Source organism: Girardinichthys multiradiatus, chromosome 20 (genome assembly GCF_021462225.1).
Source record: "Girardinichthys multiradiatus isolate DD_20200921_A chromosome 20, DD_fGirMul_XY1, whole genome shotgun sequence".
Classification (NCBI taxonomy): domain Eukaryota; kingdom Metazoa; phylum Chordata; class Actinopteri; order Cyprinodontiformes; family Goodeidae; genus Girardinichthys; species Girardinichthys multiradiatus.
This window is the reverse complement of record NC_061812.1, coordinates 43,413,202-43,426,421: the sequence shown is the minus strand read 5'-3', so window position 1 is coordinate 43,426,421 and position 13,220 is coordinate 43,413,202. Positions and strand designations below refer to the sequence as shown.

Sequence of the window (13,220 nt, the reverse complement as noted above, 5' to 3'; positions counted from 1 at the left end):
CACAGAGATGTAACTCCCTAACTTACTGCACCATTCTGCTAATAAATACCTTTCTGCTTCTTTAGTGGAGGGCTACTTTTACTGACTGAAACAGTGTCATTTGATTTTTGCTGATCTAGCATGTGTACTTCATAGATGGATGGATTGGATGTATCCAATTAGCCATGGTCATTGCTCATGTTTTAAAGCTGACTGAGGAAATCCTGCCTAGAATATAGCCTTACGTTTTGTACGGTTTTTTTTATATTTCTCAAAGTCCTTTAAAAGCCCAAAAAGAGCACACTGTGGAGAATGTACATTTGATGCAGATTTTATTTACAACTGTAGCAAATCAGACAAAAGAGAAAGTAACTGATTTTCAGTAGGTAATGTAAAGGGAAAGGGAAACTCTTATGGAATGATAGTGTTGTCTTTTTCTTTTCTTTTCTTTTATCCATTATTATTATTAAGGGCTGGATGTGCTTTTTAAACTTTTTTTAAGGGTTTCAGTGTGTCTCATTTGAAAACACACCAATCAATTAGCCAGGGTTTGAAATTGACCAATTTTATCTTGATTGGCTCTGATCGCTGATCAACATGTTAGTTTTCTAACATGAGTTTCTCTCTGTCCACTCGGCTGAAGTCTGTGTGATGGAAATGAAGTCATCTGTATCTTCCAAGTAGGGTCCGCTAAGCCCAGACTTCTGTGACTGCACTGGCGGTGCGCAGTGCCAGGAACAATAATACTGTCAGGCAAGGGGTGGCGCCAAACACACAGTAGATAAGATCATAGTAGGAAGAAGAAAAACAACAGCAGGCTTGTTTTTAAGAAATATGAGGAGAGATTTGTTGTTTTCTCCATTTGTATATTTTATCTCCCAGAGAAAATTGATTCAAAAACTACGTCAATATTTGGCGAGAAATTGCTTTATTCTTTCTTCTCAGACTTTCCTTATTTACCCTCCTCTTAATAGGTACTGTATAAGCCAGCGCATTATCACCTCCTGAGAGGGTATAGTATATCTGAGAGGAACGCTGTTAATCAGGGGAGCTGGAAATAGTATGAATAGGAGCAGGTGCATTGGTATGTCAAGCATTTAATGGGGATAATGTTGTAATTTCTTCAGTTTTGGCTGAATTGAAAACTACTATCCCTATTAAAGAACTTGCAGCATATTGTTTTCTCTTTTATGTGTAACTGTCCTTAGAAAAAAATTCAATTTGCAGGTTAGGCCTCAAAGAAAAACTAATATTGGTATTGTCCAAAAAAAGCCTGATCAGTGCATCTCCAGTCTGGCAATTAATACACATTTTTAACACTGAGCTCTGACACTGTATAGCCTTGCTTAGGAGAAGTGATGGCTCGTGGCAGTAACTGAACAGATTCATATCGTGCCCACCGCACCTCCCCCCAGGCCTCCTGACCTTCCTACCATGCCGGCCAGTTTGTAAGCTCGAGCCCTGTTAGTAAACATGAAAGCAGGAATGAGAAGCCCGTTTGCCCTGGTCTCGCTCAGCTAACAGACAGGCACAACACAACATGACAAGCAACAGATGTGTCACACAGGCTGAAATCAAATCAGCCGTCCAGCATGGACTCGTGTACACTATCAGACATGTTTGCTGTGATGAGGCAGAGGAGGCAGCGAGCGCTGCTGGCAGATGAGACAAGGCAGCGCCTCTGCTGCTCCCAGCTTCCTGTCTGGAAAAGGACAGGCCTGTTTGTGGGCTGCTTTGACACTCTAGTCACTTTGTCATCAGGGTTGCTTGCTGCAGCTCTGATCATATGTACATATTGCATTCAAAGAGCGTCATATCAGCTGCGTGACAGGTAGGCTCCCAATGAGACAACAGCCAGAGGGGATGTCCCTTTCAATACATGTGTGAGTACAAATGTACTGAGCGCTGAGACAAAATAACATCGTTTGACATCATTCTGAACGCTCTCATGTTGGCTCTTTTTCAGCGCGGATAGATTTTCGTTACACAGTGTTGCTCTGCTGCAGACCAGAAAGGTTTTGAATGTTTTGGATTCCTTTTGGAAAGGGAGAAGGTGAAGTCCCGACCGCTCCCTTTCGATGTCCACTAACTGCTACCAAGAACAGCGAGAACATTAATGATATCCCCTGAAGCTTAATCTGCCTTTTGCTGCTGCCCCATAAACAAAGTGTGGCTTCACGTTAAGCCGCAGTTAGAGAAATCGGAATCCATCATAAAGACGAGTGAATGAATGAAGGTGCAGCAGCAGCTGTTTGACTACTACAGGCTGTCACCTCGCATCTGTTTACCCGTCCAACAGCCACATGAGTGTTTATACCCACAGGTATAATTGAGCTACCTCGCCGAGGGCAGCTGTAACCCTCACCAAGTTATGTTCCAACTTTCCATTAAAGCGTAGGGGGGTTACTGATGGTAATCACGCCCAGCAACACTACTATGTAAATACAGCTTATCAGCTTTACCAATTTGATTAAGTGACACAAAGGTGGGTTATTCACACATCCAACGCTACAGTTCTGACACGAGGCCACACATTGCCATCATTTATTAAACACGGGTAACCTACATTCTTAAAAGTATCTATGCAGGAAGAACGTCGCAAAAATTACTCTCCGTCGAAACAATATTGAGCAGAACAAAATGCAAATAGGAAGTTTTCAGCACCCAGGAGGGTAAACTTAACTGTGCATTCAACATGCATACTGTATGGAAATTGAAATGACAATATCTAGATCTAAAATGCACCATTTTAAATATTCAAATGTTAACACCAAACAGTATAGTGCATTATGGCTTTAAGTATTTGCATACAACTGTTTGGTGCTGTGAGCTGGGCATGATACAAGGAAGAGACGCGGAGATACACTGTGTAGGATGTGGAGCACGCAAACAAAGCCTTTGTCTTCTGGTCATAGGGAAATTGCACATGATAACTGTCCAGTTCAGTTTAAACACTTATGGATATTGGAACGCCTGTGCAATTAAAAACCATTCGTCTGAATCTGGAGTTATGCCCTTTGTTGTTTAACTGATGGTATGTAAGAGCTTAGGTGTTGTCAGTGTGTTTTCTGTTCATAAACGATTTTTAAAAACAAGCAACTGTTAATTATTAAAGCTAATTTGGTCACTATCAGAACAGACCAGATCATAAATGACACAGATAAGTCAGGTATTTGTAGCTACAGTTATACAGTTAAAATGGCCTTTTGTCAGGAAGTATATGAAATGTATTTTAATGTTTCACCTGTGGCTGTCATGTTCAGAAAGCACATTAAACATGTAAGCTGAAATGAGCTTTCTGCTGAAGCAGTCATAGTGACTTGTTTGTATAAGTGACATCCACACTTAGTTTCATTACATTTAGCATTAGCAGCATGGAGATATAAGGTGCAAAATGATAGGTGTATTGTACAACTGATGCAATACATGATCCTTTCAGTTTTTTGTCTCCAAGTTTTACATCGCTGTCCTAAAGTATTAAAACCTCCTTGATTTTTTACATTTTGTCCAATTACAGCCTCAAACTTCAATATGGTGATTTCATGTGTCCACTGTTTGCAAAATAGCTTAACCTCTGCCAGATTGGATGAAAAGCTTCTCTGAACATCAATTCTTTTTTTTTTTTTTTATCTTGCTTCAGATTCTTAGTTGGTTTTAGATCTGGACTTTGACTAGGCCACAGTAGTAGATGCATTTGCTTTGATTGAAACCATTCTACTGTAGGGCTGAATGAATCTGTAGAGTTGTTGTCCTCCTGGAAGGTGAAACCTTCACCCCCAATTCTCAAGTCTTTTGTTGCCTTTTAACCTTGTAGCCTTAAGCCTTTTATTTGGCTCCCTCCATACTCCCATCAACTTGGACTACTATCCCTACAGCATGATGCTGCCACCATTCTGTATCACTGGGGGAGGGTGTGTTCTTTTGAACAAACCTCTTGCTAGCTGTATTTATATTGAGATTAAATCTCACACAGGGGGACGCTTTGTACATTTGGTTTTATTTAAGAATGTCAGTGTAGAGGGAGGTACATACAAATGTACACACATTTCAGATTTTTACTTGCAAATAATTTTGAAAACCATCCATCGCTTTACTTACACTTCACAGGTATGCTATATTTAGCATTGGGCTGTAACATAAACTCCAAAAACGCACATTGTAGTTATTGCAAAATCAAATCTAAAAATGTTTAAGGGGTATAAATTCTTTTACAAGGCAGTGTATTTTCTTCCTTTTTTGGTGGATCCCAGCAGGGTTTGCTGTTGCGGATAGGCGAAACATCTACTGTACTTCACACTAGTAGTATTCTAACTTTAAATAACGGGCCATTCCTGTCTTTTTGTCACCATCTCAACATTTGCATTACATACAGGCTGTGATTCTGAAGGTAAAGCTATGAACAACCTGACCAAGGGTCTCAGAGAGAAAGAGCAGGGCAGGAGGATGCCTCGGACCTAGCCTGGCCTGGCTAAACATAATAAAGGACTGTGACTGCAGTTCGGTCCGATTGTGACATCCATAGCAACAAAAACAAACAGACTAATTAAGTAGTATCTACACCTTTTTAATTTCTTTTTTTCTGTCCAGTAACATCTTTCTGTAATGAATCATTTAAATAATGAGGCAAGATTTTGGCATTTATGTTTAGTGATGTATCAGTTTGACCTTGACATCATCGTTAAATATCTTAAAAATATCTGCCATTGAACGTCTTGTATTTACTGTTTAGATAAACAAAAACCGGCAAAAAAAAAAAGAATATAGGTAAATAAAAGGACAAGATCATCAAAGCGTCGTTCAATGGAGGGAAGGCTGCCCCAAAAATAGGAACTCATAAATGGACTAGGTCTTTTTAGCACAGTGCCACTGTACACTTTAATTAAATAAAAGTCTAGTTTTTGTATTATTATTATTATATTGAGAAATCATATAGTGTACAGTATGCAGCCTAGCCCTGGTTTTAAATGCAGTAAGATATGCGGCAGGGAAAGTGCGTTGTGAGAGAGTGGGGCCTACTGCAAGGGCTTGATCAGGCGAGCCAGAGTCTGGCTTCCATGTCAAATAAAGATTAGGGCTTTATTTCAGCATCTAATCCCTGCAAATCTCTTGTAAAGGAACTTGGGCAGTGTTCAGTTTTATAACCTGTATTGTCCCTGTTTAGATGCACAGTTAATTTTAGATCAGCAATAGACATCATTGCTGTAGAAGGTTCTGAGTTCTGACTGTTTTTTTACTTTTTGTCGTTAATCTACCATTTTTAGCTACATTGGGATTTTAATAACATGTTTCTAGTTTTATTTTCTCACATTAACTGATTAAATGTCTGAAGTATTTCCCCCTTAACTATGCAGAACATTCTATTTTTCTGAATTATTAATACGCACATTGAATTATTGAAGGAAGATAATTTCTGATCAGATTAATATTAAATCCCTGTTAAACATTAATGGCTAATGTTAGAAATGATGATCTTAAGAAACCATTAATTTAATCATAAACAGACATAGTAGCAGTGGCATGGAGTAAAATACACTAGGGCTGCTACAGCCTCTTTTAATGCAGTTTCCCTTGAGGTGGCTGAATATGAAATATTGCAGCAGTCTGCTTTGTTCTGCTAATGTCATCGGCCACTCCTGCCCTTAGGCTGACGACCGTATCACGACGGGGGGAGGTTCACCAGCATTTGTCTCCAGGTTCCATTTGTTACCTTGTCCATAGATGACCTGAACTGAGGCCAGGGGAAAATCTACAAAGATGTTCTGTGTTAATATTGAGTTGGTCCCTTTATCACCTCTGCTGATTGGCAGAGCTCCACTGGCAGCCACTCCTCCCAAATGTTGCTTTTATGGCTAGCAGCTACACTCAGAATAACACTAGCATGGCCTTTCCTACTCTTTCCCTTCTTTTCTCAAAAACTACAATCAGCACAGTGCAAATTTCATCATGCAAGTTTAAACCAGGCCAAGTTCAGTCCTTTGTCCATTTTGATTAGAAATTTAAAATCAAGATGCAGAAATCAGACTTTTGTGGTGATTTTGTGAAGTTTTGACTTGCAAAAACCAATTTTGGCTGTTGTCTCAACTGTTGTCTCTGCATATTCCCTAGACCATGTTGATCCTGAACCTAATTTAGGTATTTCCAACGTTTGCCAACATTTTCAAATCAAGCACGTTACAGATGTCAGAATAAAACAAGAGTAATTTGCTGTACTCATCATTTGGTATTCAGCCGTCTGGTTTTTCCTGCTGAAAGTCTTGCTCTTTCTTGCAGCCTGAATGAACCGTAGACATGTCATAGAAAAATTGTTTCTGTCATCTATGGTAGTTGTTGTTGACCCTTAGACAAAGAAGATGGCAGGAGGAGAAAGGATAAAAATTATTTTAAGACAGAAAGCCAGCATGGAGCATGGAACTTGGATACAGTCATCTAACAACCGAAAATGATGATCTAACAGGTCACTGACTAACTACTGGGCCAGCTATGGCTCACTGGGAAAAGTAGTAATCAGAAAGTTGTAGGTTAGATTCCAGTTTCTTCATCTACAGCATGTCGATGTGCCATCAGGCAAGGAACCATACCCCAAGTTGCCTACTTATTGGCGTAATGGTGTATGTATATTTGTGACCGTGGCTCTGGTGTAAAAGCACTTTGATTGGTTCAGTCTGTTTACCATTAACATTTATCAGAATGTTACACAGGTAAGTTAATGAATGGATGAGAAACAGGTGAGGAAGAACAGAAAGGTAAAGCATTAAGGAAGGGATAATAACATAATCAAAAAATGCAAAACATATTCAATTCAAAATACCACACACAAAGACTAAAGTGACAAAACCTTCCTTTCTAAAAGAGATTGATGAGAAAACCTCCTTTGAGCCTTCTTTGCACAGTAACAACTTCCACACCAAAGAGTGTTGTTGTCAGCTGACCTGATATGGTGAGTTGACTGATCAAAAAAGGTTGGTGTTTTTAGATTTCACCCGGCCGAATCCTAAGACGAAAAAGTTTGGAAATGTCTCGTGGGGCTACATGCTTTTTTTTCTTAATCAGTGCAATACTGGAACAATACTTCCCACGAAACAATCCACTGCAACTGCATGACTTTATTTGGTCCAGTTTAAAAAATCTGTGTGAAAGCAAACCGAGCCAACTAAAGGTGTGAATTTTCTCACTTTTGGTGATCCCTGGACCGATCTCCTGGGCCAGACCAGCAGTGTGAATGCACCCCTGAAGTAAAGATTTTCTAAGGTTTACTAATATATCAGTTTTCAGTGTTTGGTTTGTAATTACCGTCTTCCCAACTGTGTGTGTAAAATGTGGAAATCAGAGTAAAAAGAAGCCTTTATTCTAACGTAACATTAAGCACCTTGGAAATATGGTTACATTAATTATGTTTTTAATGCTAATGCCAGTAAAGAATATAATGACAAAGAGATGAAAGAGATCCTATTCAAGATCTGATAGCTAGAGAGAAGCAAATAATTTCAAATATTTGATATTTAAATTATTTTCAAATGAACAGAGACATGAGTGAAGCAGTTTCCCCTGGTAATCCTCCAGGGCTCCTTTGTTTCCTCCGTGCATCTCCAGCTCATTAATGTTCCAAGCATGTGAGAGAACCAGACCACACTCTGTAACCCACTGCTGGATGACACCTCAGGCCGACGCAAATACATATACAGTACACACACACACGTACACACACAAGCACGCACCCTCACACACACATACACACACACCAAAAAAAATCATATGTTGTTAAAAGTCCAGGAAGTGATGGCCGTTGAGCTGTCCAGATTAAAATGACAATAGTCTAATTAACTCGACCTCGGTGTCAGTGCACTAAACTGCTGATGGCCCGCCAGTTTGTGTTTCAAAACCCTTTGTCTCCTCATCGTCCAAAAATATGTTTTTTTTTCTAGAAAAATGCCTCAACCCCATTTGACAGGATTTGCTAATGGCAATTATTTCACATAAGCTAATTAAATCTTGGCAAAAAATAGAAAAAGTAGAAATCCTCCTTTACAGTCCTCCAGGGATTTGTCATTTGGACTATATTATCACAAGCTCCTCCAAGCAATGCTAGTCATTTAGATTATGTACACTTTCAAAGTGGTGTCTCAGTTTTCAGCCTGATCTTGTTTCAAACGTTTTTAGTGAAACCGTTTTCTCGCTCGTCGCCTCTGTTGGTCAGCAGGTCAAACACAGCGATAGAGATCCAGACCAGAACCAGCCTCCGAAGCTACCAAGTAGATTCTACTGGTGCCCCTATTAATCTTTTGCATTATTTGATCAACTCGAGTGAAGTGTAGAGAAAAGAAAAAAAATGACAACAACTTGAAAAAAAGGGAAAACTTTAATGACTGAGGAAGAAACTGCTTTTTGTTCCGTTATCTTTCTGTTGGTGATTAGGGTCTATAGGGAGATAATTATGCTTTAGTGAGGAGTTAATGAAACGAAAACTTCTCTTTTCTTGTGAAAGGGAAGGGCATATCTTTTGTACTGGTATCTACAGACATCTCCCACCCTTGACAAGGCGCACAGAGACTTGGTTTTGTTTTAAGGTTGCAGTCCACCCCAATCCACCCTCTGCTGCCTGTCAGTCTGCAGCTGATATGAGGGATCTGTGAATGAGGTCTGTCTCCGCTGCACTGTTGCAGGTTTCTGTCGGTGAACGTTTGGTATGCTGTAAGACATCAAATGGGAACATCACAACAGGGTCATCAGGGATGTGAGCTAATTTGAATAAAAAGAGAGGGGAAAAAAATCCAGGCCAGAGGACGAGGAGGAAATTTGACTTAATTCCAAGTGGTACACGTTTACCGTGTTGTGAAAGCAACAAGCGTACGCTCTCCATCCGATGACCCTGCTTTGTTGAACATGAAAGGAATGTGCAGATCAGAATTTATTACACAACAGGGGAGCCATATGTATCATCTGACTGTAGTGAGTGGAGGTGTTGACCAAGGCATATTCTGAAGGGCCGGGCTAAAGCACAAGTGGTGGCCAGACAGCACATATTAAGCTGTCCTTGTGGAAGTTCACATCTGGTGTGTGGAGGTGTGTGCCTCCAACAGCACTCTCACATTTCATCATCTGTTCTCCAGCGCGAGGGCGCTCCGGCGCAAGTTGGCCGCTCTGGATCCATCTGTTGTTATTATTTTCCACTGATAATTGGCCTGAACAATGGAATGCCTGTGTCCCCCTTGCCTTTGAAACCAAACACCCTGTTTATTTTCCAGAGATCTCATTCCTGCTCTCCTTTCTCCCTCCCTGTCTCACCCCAGGATTGTTTTCCCCATCCTCTCCCCTCCTGTCAGCTAGTGTCACCTCACCCCTCCTTCCCCTACCTCTCCCTTTCCCCTGATCCATCTGAGAGGGTTTCACATGAAAATTACATCTCTGACTGGCCACCTCAGTATGTGTCACTCATCATCCGATCCTTTCCTCTAGATTTTCTGGATGTACTCTGTTCCCATTCTCTCCCCTGTCTTTTATTTAAGAATCTGACAGGCAGTATTTTCCCCACCACTCTGTACAGCTCTGCATTCCTCACCAAAAAGAAAGACAGATGGATGAGGACAATAAAGGAGGAGTGGGAGTGGGAATGTAAGAGAATCTTTAGAAAGAAGATTGCTGGGCAATAGATGTTGGTATAAATTAGTTTATCCTACTTCTTCTTTTTATGGTGTGTGGAGGATACGAATGTGGAAGAATAAGTAAAGTAATCACTAGATGTCCTTTTTTAAAGGGTGACGCAATGTAATAAAAACCACACCAAAAAACATGACCTACATAAGTTAATTAAATGTAATATTTAAAGTTTTAATTAGCGTTTTAGATGGTAATTAAGGAATTAAACTCCTTTTGTCAAACTGGGAATGACTTAGTCACTTTTTGATTGCCTGTTCCGATCCAGGTTATATAAAGTGGAGCATCTACCATTAAAGATTCTCAATCCACACTTGGACTTTTACACAGCGTATATATATATATATATATATATATATATATATATATATATATATATATATGCTCTGTGTTAAAGTCCAAGTATGTATATATATAAATGTGTATATACATGTATGTATTTATATATGTGTATATATGTTGCTAATACATATACTTGTGTGTATGTAGCTGTTAGCTCCACCACTCTGAGCATTTATTTTCACTTTCTACAAGCTTACAGCAATAAGACTAGTTTCTCCTACAGGTAAGGGAACTATTATTGGCAATAACTCCAAAGAACCTAATTTCAAAAAATCCAAACTAACCTGTTAAACAACACTATAAAGTGTTCTAACAACACGTCATCTAAAACAGGGATTGCAATATCATTTGACATCTGACTGGATACATCCCATCTTTAATAAACTCACGTCTTGCTCTTGCTGACGATGTCTTTATATGGAGCAATTTGCTGAAGTGCTAGCCTAATACTTGTCTGTGTTTTGATATGACTCATTGATAATTCAGATCTTTTTCAGCACAGTTCTAGTTAATCTTATGCGGATAAGTTCTTCTCCCTCATAAACTCAGTGCTTTGGCTTCATACACCTTAAAGTTGTATGCTTGTGTTTCAGCTGCTCCCTGCATAACACTCTCTCCTTTACTGAAAGCTGGTTGGCGATATCTGAGCACAGTGCAGAGCAAACAGACAATGAGCTGAATCAGCCACTACTGTTTGTTGTTTACTGTTAATGCAGTCCTAAATAATAACAAACTTGCAATTTGCAAATTACTTTCAAACACCACTGTTTTTATGTAAAATAAGAAGAACAGCTTATATCCAATCTGTAACAACAGTTCTCATTTGTCAAAAATGCCTTGATTGATACACGATATCACTCCTTCAGAGCCGTTTTTGTCATGGTTATTACAAAGTAGTACTTTAGACACAGTTAGAAAGTTTTATAGAAATGTTGGGATTGTAGTGAATATCCAAAAAGGAGTAAACAAGAAAATCTCTCCAAAATATTGCAGCCTTAGTTTACTTGTATTCTTCTTCATTTGTCGTTAGGGGCATTTTTGAGTAGTAAAAACACATTTTTCTCTTCATCTTTTGTTTTTGTATGTGGACACGTCGATGTTCTGTTGTTTTGCTTGCTCTTGTCTAATTAAAAGAGGCCAGTTCAGGTAGGACTCTCAGCAGGCATGTGCTCTGTGCCAGTTTTTCTTATTTTCTAAGTGTTTGTGTTTATGCAACGGTGCCTCTTACAATATTTTTAACCTCGAGCAAGGCACCAGCTTTTGTTGTGTTTTGACCACATACCTCTAGTCTCTTAGCACAGCAGTCTGGGCTCAAGTCTCTCTCCCCCCCAACTCTCTCACTCTCTCTCTTTTTGCCCTCGCTCTCTCTCTCTCTCTCTCTCTCCCATACACATGTACATGTGAAACACACTCAACTATCACACACTACTCCAGCTACTCCATACCTGCCACTTATGACTGCTGCTTTCTCCTCTTCTTCAGAAGTGGATTTCAAACAGTAGGTACTTGTAAGGATTCTGAAACAGTCTAAAGTTTGTGAACAGGATGAAACTCTGCTTATTGGTAAGTTTACAGATTTTAGTATCTGTCCAACATGGCTTAATGTGAGTTTGTCTTCTGTACATAACTGAATTGTTGTTGTTTTTTTGTGCTGGGTGCAGAGAGCAATGAGCTTACTACAACAACCAGCAGTTGTCCAGCAGATTGCTAAGTTTGCATGCATGCATTAGGATAGAAGTTGTAAGGCTGTCTGCATGTGCATCAAAGAGTGTGGACAAGTTCACAATCACATTTTCTCCTCGGCTCAACATCCTTCTGTTTTGCAAACATAGGTGTTTCTTTACTCATGGTAATAATATCTTGGTGATCTAGCTCTTTAACATTGATTTTTAGCCTCACTTGTTCACCACAGCTGTCATTTTGTTTTTTTCATGGCACAGTTGATAAAAAAGGGGTTTGAGAGACTTGCAAACACGCTGATAAATATTTTAGTATTTGAAACGTATTTTGTCATAAAAACACTGTAATTTCTACTTTGATGTTTTCACATTAGTGGCGCTCAACTATTGAAAATAAATGAATTAGAAGCTTTGTAATTAATCTAGAAAAAAATCACATTTTATTAATATTGTTATTAAATAGCAGTTTTTGACACAGTAACAATAAGCCTTTCAGTTCAAATAGATTTTAGTTGAAAATTGCATCGATGAACAGACTAACGCATGAACTTAAAGAGTCACGTCAGACATAGGCCGACTTATTTTGGCTCTAAACTTGTACCGGGAATGTTGTAGCTAACGTAAACACTGGATTTTGGAGACAGGTTTTACATTGAGCTGATTCCACAGGCTTGAAGTGTTGTGGTACAACAGCCTGTTCATCATTTACATGTCTGCCAATGAACCTTAGGCGCATTACTGCCACCTACTGGGTTGGAGTGTCTACATCACTGTTGCCAGTTGGCCAAAAATGAGGATACCTAGAAAAGTGCAATTAAGTTTGTTTTTGAACGTAGTACAACGTAAAACAAGTAATATTTGTCATTTTATGCATATTAAAAATATATAATGAAACAAAATAGTTTAAAAAAAATAATTTGATAAAGCAATATCTTCCTTTAGATGTCAACAATATGTGGGAGGTTAGCAGTACCAGTCTCATCTCTTGATCTTACAGCACCTCTGTGATTTCTTGGTCTGCACCAGCCTTCATCGAGAATCTGTGTTTCTAGTGCCCAACTACTGCTATAACTTCCTTAATACCAGCTCTTTCTCTTTACGCTTTTGAAAGCGTGGGCTCTAGCACAGAAAATTTGGTTCTCTCTCAGTACCTTATCTAAGGCTGGCTTGAGGAAAGAACCAGTTTCTTCCAGAGCTGTGAGCAGGTTCATGAACACCAACCGCCAATTAGAATTGGCGTGGTCAAAACACCAAAGATAGTTTAGCTTTAAAACCTCTCAATTTAAGAGACTAGTGACAAAACGGGAGTTTCAGCACCTGGGTTAGTGCTGAAATAACACAAGATCACTGTCTCCCAGCTTCATTGACCCACATATAACTTTCAGAGGTATATGTGGGTCAGTGGAGCTCTATCTACGGGTGAATTTGAAATCACAGTTTCCAACTTTGTTCATAAACATTTGGATGTCCTTTAATATTCTCATTTGGTTTTGATACTTGAAACAATGTTGAAACAATGTGCACAACTTCAGTTTGCAGTGGTGCTGGTAAATACAGGTCAGAGATCAG

General features: G+C 39.3%; 1 protein-coding gene across 7 annotated transcripts in view; it reads left to right on the top strand.

Annotated features, from left to right (window-relative positions):
* The window catches only part of foxp1b (forkhead box P1b), a 217,816-nt gene that overhangs the window by 56,312 nt on the left and 148,284 nt on the right, over positions 1-13,220 (top strand). The window contains exon 1 of one of the 7 annotated variants that reach the window (XM_047346869.1): positions 11,466-11,535. The exons of the other annotated variants lie outside the window; for them this stretch is intronic. The gene's annotated coding sequence lies outside the window, so the exon portion shown is untranslated. Of the gene's footprint in view, positions 1-11,465; positions 11,536-13,220 lie in introns of those variants that run through there. 7 annotated transcript variants of the gene reach the window in all.